The sequence below is a fragment of the Cynocephalus volans genome, chromosome 15, assembly GCF_027409185.1.
Source record: "Cynocephalus volans isolate mCynVol1 chromosome 15, mCynVol1.pri, whole genome shotgun sequence".
Lineage (NCBI taxonomy): Eukaryota > Metazoa > Chordata > Mammalia > Dermoptera > Cynocephalidae > Cynocephalus > Cynocephalus volans.
In genome coordinates, this window is record NC_084474.1 from 35,557,161 (window position 1) to 35,572,039 (window position 14,879).

Here is a 14,879-nt window from a genome sequence, read left to right on the forward strand (position 1 = left end):
AATTCCCAACTTATCCAAAATTATTTTTAGTGAATTTTAAATAGCTTTTTTCACACTCCAAAGATTAATTAGTGTTTATAGTATTTGTATGCCCTCCTGGTGTCTAAAATTAACTGGAATTATGTGACATTTTTAAACATAAATATACACTAACCCAAGGCAGGCAAAAATGTAACTATTGAAAATTCACTTTTGGAATATTCTTTTGTGCAACGAATGCATCCATCAGACCAAAGGTCATAATCAGGACAAACATGATTAGGGTCAAGAGAATCTGATGAGTATGTTTTGGCGTGGATACATACAACTACAAAATTCCCCATTGAGAAAACTTGAAGAAAGACAAAGAGATTTGTTAAGCAAATTTTTAGAATGCAAATAAATTCCAAATTGGAAGTTCTGAGAATTACTAACAACAATGATGAATGTCCTATCAAATCTGGGACTGTTCCCAGATTTCAGCAGAAATCCTAATTAGAAGCTGGAAAATCTTCAATCTGACGCCCACCTCTGACGGTAAGAGAGCAGAAGAATAAAGCTGTGATGCTCGATGCTCCATGCTCGATCAGGTGGGCAGAGCCAGGCAGTTGGTATGTCACCAATTTCAGGAGATGAAGTTCATTCTCACCACCCCTCTTTCATTTCTTGTATAAGACAAAGAGCTGTGAAAGTCCAACAACCATCAGGTGACTAGGGGGTCTAAAAAGACCAATGTCACCACCTCTTCCTGCCTTAACAGGTATGAAAACCTGAACAGGCCGTCCTGGCTCCTTCTCCCCAAAGTAATAAACACTGAGGCGGGGGAACTAGAAAACAGGAGGACATACCATATGTCCTGTTTTGACCACTATAACCCAAATGAGTGGGGTTCTCTTCTTTTGTACTCTCTTACTTCTGAAAATACAAACCCCTCTTTTAATTCCAAAAATGAAGCTGTGGATTGGGAATGGCTCTGTCTGGATAACTGCTCTGGTTTTGCACTTCTCTTCACACTGCATTCTGCCCGCTGTTTGGTGGAGTGCTTATCTTTGCAGAGTTCTGTAACTGGCACGGTAGATCGGGCAGCAGGTGGAAGTGGATGGGTAACGCACAGTGTCTCTCTTCAGGTAGCTTTAAACAATGAAAAATGACGCTTTTGGTTTCTACTAACAGAAAGCATTCCTCAGAAGAGGACACTGCCTGAATATCTCTAGTTTAGCTTCAGATTGGCCTTGAAAGTGGTAGTGATAAGATGCCCCATGCTCCCTTTGTCCAAACAAACATATGTTATCCTGGGTTTGGCATGGTAGAGATTCCCTTCGCCTATTTTTTGTGACTTTATCCTTTTCTTTTGAAAAGGTGCTTAAAAGAATCATAATCTTTCCAAATTCTAAGAAGTTTGCACCAACATCCATTGAATTAATATGTCTTTCAAAGGTATATGTATTACAATTTGCTCTTTAATCACCACACAACACTCTGAAGTGAGGACAGGAATCAGCTGCTCTTGGCTGAATAGAGCTTGAAACCATCTGCTTCCCTAACTCCCCCCATGTTGCTATCCTCAAGACACTTTCTAGTTTCCTGGTCAGAGGGGACAAATTCCTCTTTATATTCCAATATTCCTCTCACATGTTCCACATGTTTTCAAAATGCCTTCTGTCAAATGCAAACATTACTGAAATGACTTCTCAAGTTGAGTTGGGAAGGGGAACCAGAGTCCCAGCTCTTACACTGGCTAACGAGAGAGGGCACATCGTTGTCACCTACTGCTTTAATAACAGACGTCATGATGCCCCCTCCCCTCATGCCACACCCCCTGCTCTCCATCATGATTTCACTGCCTCAGAAGAGAAATCTATTTCTCTTTCACTCATTCATTCTTCCTCCTCTTCGAACACCTTCCCTCCCTTACATATATAAGTATGTGGTGATATGTGCTCAAGTCATTCCTTGATGCTTATTCATTTTTTAAAGGAAGTGCCATAGAGTATAATGCATGGGTATTTAATACTAAACAATAAACACTTAAAGAATTTTAAGTATTCCACAAGAATAGATGTAACTCTGCGTGATAAAATTTAACTTCTGACTTATTTGCGAAGTCACTGTTTAATTGGCTGAGACTGGCATTCATTCTACAGATGTCCCCATCCTCGTTGATCACAGCAAATTATAAATGATCATCAGTAGAACTTTCAGAGGAATAATCATCAAGCCAACTCTGCTCCTGCTGCTTAAAATAAATAAATTAATTAATTAATTAAAATGTAAATCATTCTTTCTCTTCTGGGAGATTAAAGAATGGAATGTTTCACTTCCACACATGTTCAGCATTAAATTCATCCTAAAGAAAAGTGTGATAGTGTAAATGAATCCAACATGGTAATAAATCTCTGACTACTCACAGAAACTACAATATAATTCTATCAAGAGCACTGGAGTAGGTGAGAACCCACCATTGTTTTGTGCATTTGATAATTTCTGGGAAGTTGAATATGATGCTTTTAGTTACTGTTTTTATGAAAGCATGGGAAAATGAAAAAGAACTACTCCTGAAGACAAAGTACATTTACATTACATGCATTATAAACAATTTATATATATATATATTAATTTATATGTATATATTTTATATGCATACAGTATACATATGTAATATATATATAACATACATTTTATTTACACTAATATTATCTAATCTTCATAAGAAGGCTGATAGGTATATAATGTTCATTTTACAGACAGGAAAGTGAAGCTCAGCAAGTTTAAGTAACTTACCCAGGGTCACACAACCGGGAGTGGCAGAACTATGCTTTCTGACTCTGGTCTATCTATTCCAAAGCCTTATGCTTTCCACTGTATCATGGAAGAAGTTATGATCCCTGGTGAAATATATCTAGTGGAGATCAGTGGGACATATGCTCTGCCAAAGTCATTTCATTAGAATGTTAGCCAAAGCCTGAAGTGACTCAGATTCTGTGGGTGTTTAAAAGACTTCAGCTGTCTGCCAAATATGGCTGAGTTAGAAACAAACAAAAGAAGAAAAATACTCAAGTATAAGGAGTGAATTAGCATTCAACAGTTTTACGGGTGGGTTCACACGACTAAACATCAGGTTCTATGTAATAATACAAAATACTTACAAAAAGAAGTAGCCTAAACTCTGAATAAAAGAAGAAACATTGCCATTACTAAATAAATTTAGATATGATCCAAGATTATGTTATTCCTTGTAAAAGAGAAACTTACTAACCTCTGCAGTATTCTGGGTGTTTACGCACAACATGTTGGGAAAGACAAGTTTAACTAAATGTAAAAGTCTATGAATCATCTTCCCCCAATTGACAAGCAGGAAAGCTAATTTATTCTATTTTTCTGCCAAAGTAGAGTGACCATCAACAACAAAAGGTCAAGTATTACAGAAAAACTCCAAAAGAAAAATATTGTACAACATAGTTACTGCTGAAGCCATATGGAAAGTAACCATAATGCAAATAGGTAATTAAAGCATTCTTTCAAATCATCATTAATGACAGCAAACACAGCCCACCTTCACTGGTAAATCTCAAGGTGCAGTCCAACTAATGGAACTCACTGGCAAATTAATTTTGATTAATCGAAATGCTTAATCAATTTCCTTCAATGACCCTTGCTGCTTATAGAATTATAATCAGTCTTTCATGTATTGCTTAAGCATCTAAGACAATGGAAACAAAGGGGAGAAAATATTTTTCCAAAGACACACTTCTATTGTTGACTTTAAGCAACAAATCATTAAAGCAATCTAAGCCACTGCAATTTTTCCTGAATGCATAAAAACATCAGAGCTAATCAACTGTCATATTGTCAAGCTCAAACATAAACAATCCTATCCTCAATTTTCTTCCTCTCCTCTTATTTCAGACATTTACTTTGAAGTCAAAAAAGGGATAAAATCATTTTGAAGGGTGCTGAATGTAAGGGGCCTTTTGACAGAAGGACATTTGCAAAAGAGGGGAAAAGCATGTGGCATGATAAAGGAGCAATAACTGACTCAATCCCTTCCTGGGTAGCAGTGAATTCAAGCAAGAGTGTGCTGGTCCAAGGTGAGCATCATTCCCACCAGATAACACACCACTGCTCTTGTAGTTTCAAACCTGGGTTTATTCCTGCATACTTTAGAAAAAATTAAAGTTCTAAATTAAAGTCACAGTAACATAGTCTAGATTAAAAGAGCCTCTATTACTTGTTTAGTACATTTCCTTTCTGAGTTATCCAAAAAGATTGAAACCTAGTGTACATTAATCTTACATTATGGTCTTCTTCTGGAAAAGACATATAAAATAAAAATATGAAAAGTATGACAAGCTCAATATCTCATGACATAAAAATAAGCACTAACAATAGGCAGCATATGGCAAAACAAAAAGCTTCACAAAAGACAAAAGAAGGGTAAGAATCCATCTTCTTACATGGTCAGATATTAATTTGTTTTACTAATTTTAATGCCTCTGAAAATACAAGTGTCTATGATCTAGGTTGAAATAATTCTGTGCTATTCACTCATCAAGAGATACACATCTTCTTTTTAGCCTTCCACTGATTCTGATTTACACAGATTTAGTGAATAAAAGACACTGCAAAAGGACTTTTTCCAACATATAAAATGTTCTGAAATGTTAAGTATCTAGCAAAACTAAATAGCTCAGAAATATGCTCTGGTATTTTTTTTTTTAATTTTTCTCTGGTATTTACCAAACACAAAACATATGGTTTTTGAAATTTCTCCCACAAATTTTGGAACAAAAGCTTTTAAAGAAAGTAGCTTAAATAAACTCCAAAAAATCATTTTGTAAGTGGTTCAGAAATTTGTGGAAAATAACCCAAAAATAGCTGGCTTCAGGTTTCAGAATTAATTTTAAATTATAAAGTTTGATCGGGTAAGGAATAATCTCTCATCAAACTCCTCAGTCCCCATTAAAGTTGGCCAATCCTTAGGACATGAAAACAAGAATTTACATTCAGTTTCAATCTGGCTTCTAATACCATCGGATTTAAAATTCATAGCAAAACTTGTATGATAGTATATTAGTTTTCTATTGCTGTGTAACAAATAAGTGTAGCTGCATATTTTACATTCATATAAGCCTACCAACAGCAGCTTATAACAACATCCACTTTTATCTAGAAGTTTCTGAGATAATCCAAGAAGACTGGAGCAAGGTCTTAATTGGGTTCTTTGCTCAGGGTCTTACAAAGCTGAAATCCACGTGTGGACTGGAGCTGCATTCTCATCTGGAGCTCAGGATCCTTTTCCATACTCATGTGGGTTGCTGCCAGCATTTGGTTCCTTTCAGTTATGGGACAGAAGTTCTTTGCTGGCTGTCAAAAAAAAGGCCACCCACTATTCCCTGTCACGTGGCTCCCTCCACAATATGGCAGTTTGCTCCTTCAAGGCCACCCAAAGAATCTCCCTCACTTTAAAACTCTTTGTCTCTTTTAAGGGCTCACTCACCTGATTAGATCAGGCCCACCCCAATAATCTCCCTTTTTATTAACTCAAAGTCAGTCAGCTAAGGACCTTGTGATTATACAGAGTGCATAAACAGCAAGTGGGAATATTAGAGATCTGTTACGGTAGAAACTTGTAAAACTAACACTACTATAAATGCTACTATATTTTATAAAAGGTTAGACTATTTTTGTTTCTTAAGACAGCAGGGTTATTTCAATAGAATTGACTTATAAGCCCAACTGGCATAAAATGTTATAGTCCATTACCATAGAATACTTTGGTTATCATATAATCTGGTCGAGCTCGGAAGCATTCCTGCTATGAAAATGTTCTTGCTCTCTTCCAAATGTAAAGCATACTATGCAACCAGGAAAGAGGAAATTAGCTTTGGTCAGGTGAATCCTCCCTCCCCAGTCTAAATCAATCACAGGGTCTAAGGGTGTGCACTCAGCATGTCCAGCTCCTGTGTTAGTATGGAACAGATCGGGAAACACTTAAGAGGCTTAGTCCAATATGGAATGGAAAGTGGGATTCATAATGCTCCGATAGATGTGATGCCTGGTGTGCCAGCTGCTGTTTCCTGCTTCATCCTGCACACTCACTCAGTGGCTCCTCTCTTCTACAGCTCCTCTACCCTTACCTACTTGACTGGTCCACGTAGATGGGCTTCCGACACATTTCTTCCTGCAACATGATCTATGTGCTACCTTTGAACAAGCTCATTGGTATGAGTCTCTGACCACCTATCTCAGATTCTGCCAGGCCATCCCATGGGGAGCTAAGTACTCTCTTTCATGCTTTTGGTACTGGCCACATCTTGCGAACAGGAGATAGAATAACTAGAACCTCACTTCAAATATCCCCTCTTACCTGGATTTCTGTTATCCTGTCCTTCTTTTGGAATTGAACCTCCTTGGATGAAAATACTAATCAAAATAGCAAAAGTAGCTGTGATTTATTTAGTGTTTACCATATGTGAGGTACTCAGCTGCATATTTCACATTCATATAAGCCTACCTACAACTATTGAAGGAGTTATTATCTCCATTTTGCTTATAAAAAGACTACAGTTCAAATAGATTATGTAACTAGCACTAGGTCATTTACTTAGTCATTTCACTCCCTCAAAACTGGAATTAAAATCTAGCATGAGCTAGTTCCAAATCCCATGTTATTTCCCCTTTAATTAGGAGAGAATATTATTTGTTATCCCAACTAGATCACTTTTGAAACTAAGAGGATCTTATTAATAATTATAATTATAATTATTACTATATTTTAATAATCAAAATTAATAACAGTAGGAATAAGCAAGGCCTGTGTCAGGCACATTGAAAGATACAATTTCCTTAACTATAGCTATAACACTCTGTACATGTACCCTAGGCCCTGGTTCTACAATAAGAGGTGTCTTAGTGGCCAATCCAACAATTAGAGTGACATTCTCAAGTGGATCTCAGCTTTCTCCCCCCACCCCATTGATCAATGATGCATAAGTCACTGCATGCCTCAGAGCTACGCTTCCAAGTTATTTCCTGTTAGTCAAAAAAAAAAAAAAAAAGGAAATGAGTTTGAACTTCTTGGTTGAAAAGCCTGGCAAGTCAGTTTCACATTCTTCACTTTGTTTACATGTAGCTCCTATTCCCCAGTCATTAGCAAGATTTCTCAATTGCATCTTAAAAACCAAGGAAGCTTCAGACTAACTGAGATTTTTTCAATTAAATCTATATACACAGTTCCTAGCACAGTGATAACCACAAAAAAGGTTTTCAAAATGTTAATTGATTATCATAAATGTGGGCACGTACACAAGTAAAATATCTTTGAATATACAGATGAAGGCACATAAATGTAGACACTTTTTACGCAGGCCTTCTTATATTTAGATTCATACATAGCATAAATCTTTCTATATTTCATTTTAAGATTCCTCCATTATTAAATAAATTTTCATGAGCTGAGGCTATAGTACAACACTGCACAAGGCTCAGTATGCAGTGAGAACATGATAAAGAATACAAATAAACTGATTGCTACTAACATGGCATCTCTTTGTTTTCTGCAAAGCCTATCTTCAGCTTCCTTTTTCATTAAGTAATTTTCTAAAGGTATTCTACAGATTCCTTAGTCCTTTAATATTCTCCTTCAGAAAGGGTTTGGTAGATTTTTAAGCTATGGAAATGGTACTTTAGGAGATGATCCTTTATCTGTGCTTCCTAGAAATACTTGATTTCACATTCTTAAGAGATCACACTTCTATAGGGACTGTCATTCAATTGTTTGAACTTTTCAAACTCCTGGGGGTGGGGGAGACACAAATATAAATGTCCCTGGGATATTTCTTATTGATCTAGCTTTGCTTTCCATAGAGGGCAAGAACCAGGAGATTGAATTGTCTTTACAAATTCTAACATGAAAACAGAAATCTTTCACATAATTTCCCATCTGATTATCGTGGTTAAGCAGTAGTTAAAATTCTCCCATGGGGAAAAAAAATCTATACTAAAATAGGTTTGGAAGACACTATACTTTCCATTTCTTCTCTCCATACTTATTAGTGTCAAAGCAACAAAGAACTCAAGGGAATATGGCCATAAAAACATTTCTCCCAAAATACCTTCAAGGATCTCAACAGACTAAGATCCATGTAACCATGGAACACACTTTTTAAAATGCTTCCTTAAATGACAAGAAATCTTGAGACCAGTTGTGGTATGTGGCCAGGTATCCCACTATGAACAAAGGAAAACCAAGGTACAGGATTGCACGGATGCCTATAAAACTGAAAGAGCTCCTCCTAGCTAAGCCTTAAGGAGGGAGGCTGGTCCAGACACTGTATAGAGTTCATGCACTGAAGACTCCCTTACACTGAAATACACTTGTGGTGAGGGCCAAGTAATTCCATAAACTAGAGATTAATTCCCAGTTCTCCTGGGGACAGACATCCACAACTAGAACATTTTAATACCAATTACCTATTTTCTGGAAGTAGAGATAGAACCAGAAGCTCTATACGGACTTTCCCAGTTCTTTAAAAAGGTGGCAGGAACAATCCAGCAAAGTGGCTGTGGTAAGTTTAATGGTCAGCATCAGAATGGGACAATGTGGAGACGTTTGTCTTCACTGCAATGCTGAAAGAGAAAGGTTGTGTCAACCAGCAGTGGCAGTGATTAAGCAAACAGGTTGGTGAAGGATAACTAACCTGGTCAGAGCTTCCAGACATGTACTGGCATTCACCTACAGAAACCTGGCAAGGACCTCAGCCAGCATACCCAGTAGCTAAGAGGTAAGAATTCTCAGAGCAAAGTGGAGATGGGAAGTCATCAGAAAGACAGACAAGAAAGTACTAGGCTTAACCATAATTTATCATTTGAGAAAAATATATATCCATGCTATGAAGTCTATTTGAAGCAGAAGGAAATCAATATTCTCTCTTGTTTTCGGATCCACCCAAAAGGGCTCAAAAAATTCCATGCCTGGCGCTTGTGGGCCCTTTCATATGGTTTGAACTGGCTTTCCAATAGTGGGTCCCACTGCTCGTTTAAAAGGGGAGTGTCTACAGCAGGATTTCTTCATCTCATTACCATTGGCATTTGGGGCCAAATAATTCTTGTTTTAGATGACTATTCTGCGTATTATAGTATGTTTAGCAATATCCTGGTCTCTACCCATGAGACGCCAGTAGTACACCTTTAATTATGACAACCCAAAATGTCTCAGGATATTGCCAAATGTTTCCTAGGGGGTAAATTCACCCCCTGTTCAGACTAGAGAAAGGATATAAGGCAAAACTCTCAGTAGCTTACATGAAAAAAAAAATAGACAGTATTTATAACAGTAAGCATTAGCAGGAGGTTCAAGATTGAGGTTAATAGAATGGGGGTGGTATTTTGAAATCCTCTTTCACATTTGCCAGCTGCATTCCAAAACTTGATTGCATTTGGGGGAGTTTATCCAATGTTTATTATGTTTGATATTGTTTATCGTGTGTTGTTCTTTGCCACATCTCATTATCCATTTGCCTAGGGTGATTTTTTTCTACACCGAGGTTGCCAGATTTTGTGTGAGTGGTGCTAGGTAAGGAGGTTTGTCTGCCATGCGCTGGGTTAGCCTGAAGTATATCATGTCAATGGGAACTAAGACTTACAGAGAGAGAGAGACAGCCCGTTTGTGGTTATGGTTAGGGAGGTGTGACATACATCGTTCATGGTCATCTATAGAATAAACCTATGATAACAGGTATGGATTAGCCATCATTGTAGAATATGATAAAATTTGTTGTATGATAAGGTATATTATTTCAGTAATATATAAGGAGAGAGGGCTCTGGAAGGTATTTTCAGATGGAATCAGTACATGCAAATGTGTTTAAGTTGGAAGGAGAGTTTTATCTCTGCCATGACAGATAAAACAGAGTTAGGGCAGCATCAAATGAGAAGCCAAAAACTAACAGAAGGACTGGAATTCATAAAGAGCTGACTGGTATCCCAAGATGCAGGCTGCATACATAAGAGCAAGGATTTAATTTCACTTCTTCTAGTTATTTGTTATGTAATATGTGTGTGTGTGCGTGTGCACACATGCGTGTGTGTGTGAATAAAGTGTATACACATTTTATGTATATCTGTTAATACACCTTGACTCACAGCAATAACAAAATGACCTAAAACTTACAGTCTTTTACTCTGAAAATTCTGACATCAGGAATGTCAAAAATCACTGGAGCTAGATGATGGATATGTGCAGGTTCATTATACTCTTTCATCAACTACTTTATTAGTTTGAAATTTTCATGATACAAATAATTTTTAAAAAATTAATTAACACTGGATTTACAAAAGTAGGTAATCTAATTTTGTAGTACCTGATCTTTGCACTGTTTTAGCAGAAAGGGACATAGTTATTGCAAGGCCAAAGTCAGATTCCTAATTGTATCTTTTAAAAACAGTGCAAAGTTTCTATGACATTGCAAACCCCTAATTGTACAAACTATATTTTACAACATTGTTATGAACTTTCTAAAGAAATTGTGCCACTCTTGCATGTAATACGTTAGAGACTTGAGCCCTTTCATCTTATTAAAATGCAAAGTAACTATGCCATCTTGCTGTTTATGAAAATTCAATTACATTGAAAGTCAACTAGAGAATATTTCCTCTGAGTTTAAGGTGATTCAGCAAGCCACAAATGTATGCAATTGATCAGAGAAGAAAATAGACAAAATAGTAATGGCAGCTACAATTTGCTCATCATTTTAGGGTTTATAAATCACTTTCATGTACATAATCTTATCTTTTCCATTCAATGTTCTGCCTCCCTGACCCCTGACTTCCCAACCTTCTAAATGAAAAGATTTCACCAGTCTATAAATAGAATCAAGAGAAGCTATTTAAATGTCATTTAATGGTAAAGTAAATTTACCAGTTTATATATTCTTTTTGTCCGTAGACTATACAATTCAGATGAAGAACATCTTTGTGTGACTTATCTTTCCTGATCTTCAAACACTCCTATCCCACCATTTCAGCAATTAAGTCATAGTTCAAAACTCCAAAGACTAGTGTGTGGGATTCTATATTAAAAAGTGGCAGTTCCATCTTAACGTCTATCACGTGGGATTTCCATATTGCTTTATTATAGGATGACACAGTTAGACCACAGTAGGCAAGTGATACTCCATGCATTTCTTGACTTCTGTCTGGCTTCTTGCCTTGAAAGGCATTTGAACAAGCTACAGTGTCACACCACAGTGAGAAGACATGAGTCTGCCGGATGGGAAATCTATACATCGCACTCTGTCCTCACGTTCATGCGAAGACTTGGAGCCCTTCAATTTCTCTAATGATCTTTCTTGGTCTGCAAGTCATAATGAACTATCAGGCATTTTAATATTGCAAACAATAATTCAAAACAAATGGAAAACCTCATGTATTTCACTGATTGGCTGAACTTTGATAAATGATGCTTTATTGGGTTAATTTTGAGAGACGACCCATTTATTGATACCTCTGTCTCCACCGTTCTACTTAATTATTGACTAAATTAAATTCAAGATGCTTGAGAAGAAGGAACAGATTCACAAATATTGGAGTCTTTTCCATACAGTTAAAAGCATATTAATGGTACCATAAAAAGGGTCCTCTACATGGGCCAACTGACCATATGCATTTGATGAAATTCCAGAAGTTTAACAATTGGTTTTTCCTGCAAATTGTGCAGGTGAGTTGCAACTCCAAAACAATTAGTACTTTAATTAATTAACAAACCAGCTTAAGGAAATGTTTAAAAGGGTGAAAATGAATTCAGTTCACCATGAGAAAAGATCCAGAGTAACAAGTTAACTTAATATAGTTGCTAAGGAAACATCAATTGTTCAAGAAAGAAAATTAATTGCAAGAAACTAGATTCAAATAACCGACTGATCTCATGTTTTCACTGAACATGTAGGATAACAAATTGATGAGGGCCTGTCAATTGAATTTTCAATATCCAAGCAGTGCCACATTTTATTATATGATACATATAACAGATGTGGTTTCCCATCAAGAGAACAAAAAAGCAGCAAATAAATGCAAAGAAATGTTCTGGCTTAAATGTACACAAAATGACATGCTATAATGGTCTTGAAAATGAGGCCACAAACTCAATCTATAATGAAGACAGGTATAAAGTAAACAGAAGTTTGCCTAATGAAATTCTAACAGCTTGCAAATATAGTCTTTTACTTTTCTAGTTTTATCCTCTCATATTATATTTTGAGATATTTGAAATTCTCACTTAGGAATGTCACATACGGGGAGATACATTCGTTAGCTTACCCCTTTCTGTTCGTGGACGCTGCTAAGGAAGCATCTTTAAAGTCTTCCCACTGCCGTCATGTCTAAGTCAGAGTCTCCTAAAGGGCCCAAAGAGCTGCGGAAGCTCTTCATCAGAGGGTTGAGCTTTGAAACAACTGATGAGAGTCTCAGGAGCCATTTTCAGCAGTGGGGAACACTCACGGACTGTGTGGTAATGAGAGATCCAAACACCAAGCGCTCCAGGGGCTTTGGGTTTGTCACATATGCCACTGTGGAGGAAATGGATGCAGCCATGAATGCAAGGCCACACTACGTGGATGGAAGAGCTGTGGAACCAAAGAGGACTGTCTCAAGAGAGGATTCTCAAGGACCAGGTGTCCACTTAATTGTGAAGATCTTTGCTGGTGGCATTAAAGAGGACACTGAAGAACATGCCCTGAGAGATTACTTGGAACAGTGTGGGAAAATTGAAGCGACTGAAATCATGACTGACCGAGGCAGTGTCAAGAAGAGAGGCTTTGCTTTTCTAACCTTTGATGACCATGACTCTGTGGATAAGATTGTCATTCAGAAATACCATCTTGTCAATGGCCACAACTGTGAAGTAAGGAAAGCCCTGTTGAAGCAAGAGATGGCTAGTGCTTTATCCAGCCAAAGTGGTTGAAGTGGTTCTGGAAACTTTGGTGGTGGTCGTGGAGGTAGTTTTGGTGGGAATGACCACTTTGATTGTGGAGGAAATTTCAATGGCCATGGTGGCTTTGGTGGCAGCCATGGTGGTGGTGGATGTGGTGGCAGTAGGGATGGCTATAATGGATTTTATAATGATGGGAGCAATTCTGGAGGTGGTGGAAGCTACAATGATTTGGGCAGTTACAACAATCAGTCTTCAAATTTGGGACCCTTGAAGGGAGGAAATTTTGGAGGCAGAAGCTCTGGCCCTTATGGTGGTAGAGGCCAATACTTGCCCACACCACGAAACCAAGGTGGCTCCAGTGGCTCCAGCAGCAGCAGTAGCTATGGCAGTGGCAGGAGGTTTTAACTAACTTCCAGGAAACAAAGCTTAGCAGGAGAGGAGAGCCAGAGAAGTGACAGGGAAGCTACAGGTTACAACAGATTTGTGAACTCAGCCAAGCACAGTGGTGGCAGGGCCCAGCTGCTACAAAGAAGACATGATTTAGACAATACTCATGTGTATGGGCAAAAAAACTTGAGGACTGTATTTGCGACTAATTGTATAACAGGTTATTTTAGTTTCTGCCCTGTGGAAAGTGTAAAGCATTCCAACAAAGGGTTTTAATGTAGTTTTTTGTTTTGTTTTGTTTTGTTTTTGGCACCCATGCTGCTGATGGCTAAATGTAATAGTCTGATCATGATGCTGAATAAATGCTTCTTAAAAAAAAAGAAAAAGAGTGTCACATAAGGGTATAATTTAGATGTAAGAGGATGGCTAATGTTTTCTTCAAGTGTCAGCTCCTTTAAAACAACAAGCAATAAAAATTCTGATTTGCAGGATCACACCGGCCCATAGAACACCTTTAGTCATCAGAAAAGGACTTGATGGGATGAGGGTGGAGGGTGGGCTTCTGTGTACTAGAATGTGCAGGAACCCCCTTTTACCCTGAAGGATGAATCAATGCACATCAGTAGCCTGTCTTGGGTGGGGAAGGTTATAGAGGTGGCTTTACCATCTTTCCGGGGTGGTTAGCTGGTCAGCATCCTCCACATGGCGACCCACAGGGAGGTGAGGGGGACAACAGGGGACCTCTGACCAGAGACCTGGGCTTTCCCCCTTCCAACCACACCGTGCTCCTCTTTCACACTCAGATACACTTTGAGGTTTGAATAATCTTTCACAGAAATGTCAAGTAAGCATCCTAAAAGAGTACAAGATAGGACCAGGAGTTGTAACGTTATTTAATTAACTCCTTTCATTGTACCACACAAAGGAATCAGGCAATACAGCTTCCCCATCCAGGCCGTTGGAGGAAACCCTTCACATGAAAATTCTCTGGTTCCTGAACCCTATCTCCCCGGCCAGCCCAATTCCCTTCCCGCAGTAACACGCGGATCTTCTCTTCCCTTGGAGAGCTCACCTTTTCCCGGATCCCCTTCCACTTCCAGGGAAATCCTACCTCTCCCATGTGAGAAAGAAGTCTATTGATGTCTTCAAGTCTTCTTGCATGTTGCAAACTCAGCCACCTCAAAGTTGGGCAAAACTTTAATGGAAGTTTTCCTTTGTCCAGGCTTCCACCAGATTCCAAGAGCAGAAGAACCAGTAGGAGCTCTTTACGAGGATCTGCTGCTTCCACGTTCCTCTGGAATCGCCATAGAAAAGGGAGTCCAATCCCACAAGAAGAACGTGGTTTCTTTCCCTTAGCAGTTTCTTCCTCCTGTGCTTTGAGAAATAAGACCCTGGCGTTCTTGTGCTCAAGAATCGTTGCTTCCTTTTCTGACCTGCTTCCACTGCAAACCGTGGTCCCCTCACATCAAGGAAGAATGGCTCTGCCTGAGCCATGCCATCACTGAATGGACAAATGGATTCTCTCAGACCCCAAATACTCTCCCCAGTGGTGGGGAAGGAGTATTCCTTAATCTTGCCATGTTCA

The 14,879-nt window shown here is 38.3% G+C and overlaps 1 pseudogene; it reads left to right on the forward strand.

Annotated features, from left to right (window-relative positions):
- The first annotated feature begins 12,352 nt into the window (after positions 1–12,352).
- On the forward strand, positions 12,353–13,437 carry LOC134364009 (heterogeneous nuclear ribonucleoprotein A1-like; annotated as a pseudogene).
- The last annotated feature ends 1,442 nt before the right edge of the window (positions 13,438–14,879 follow it).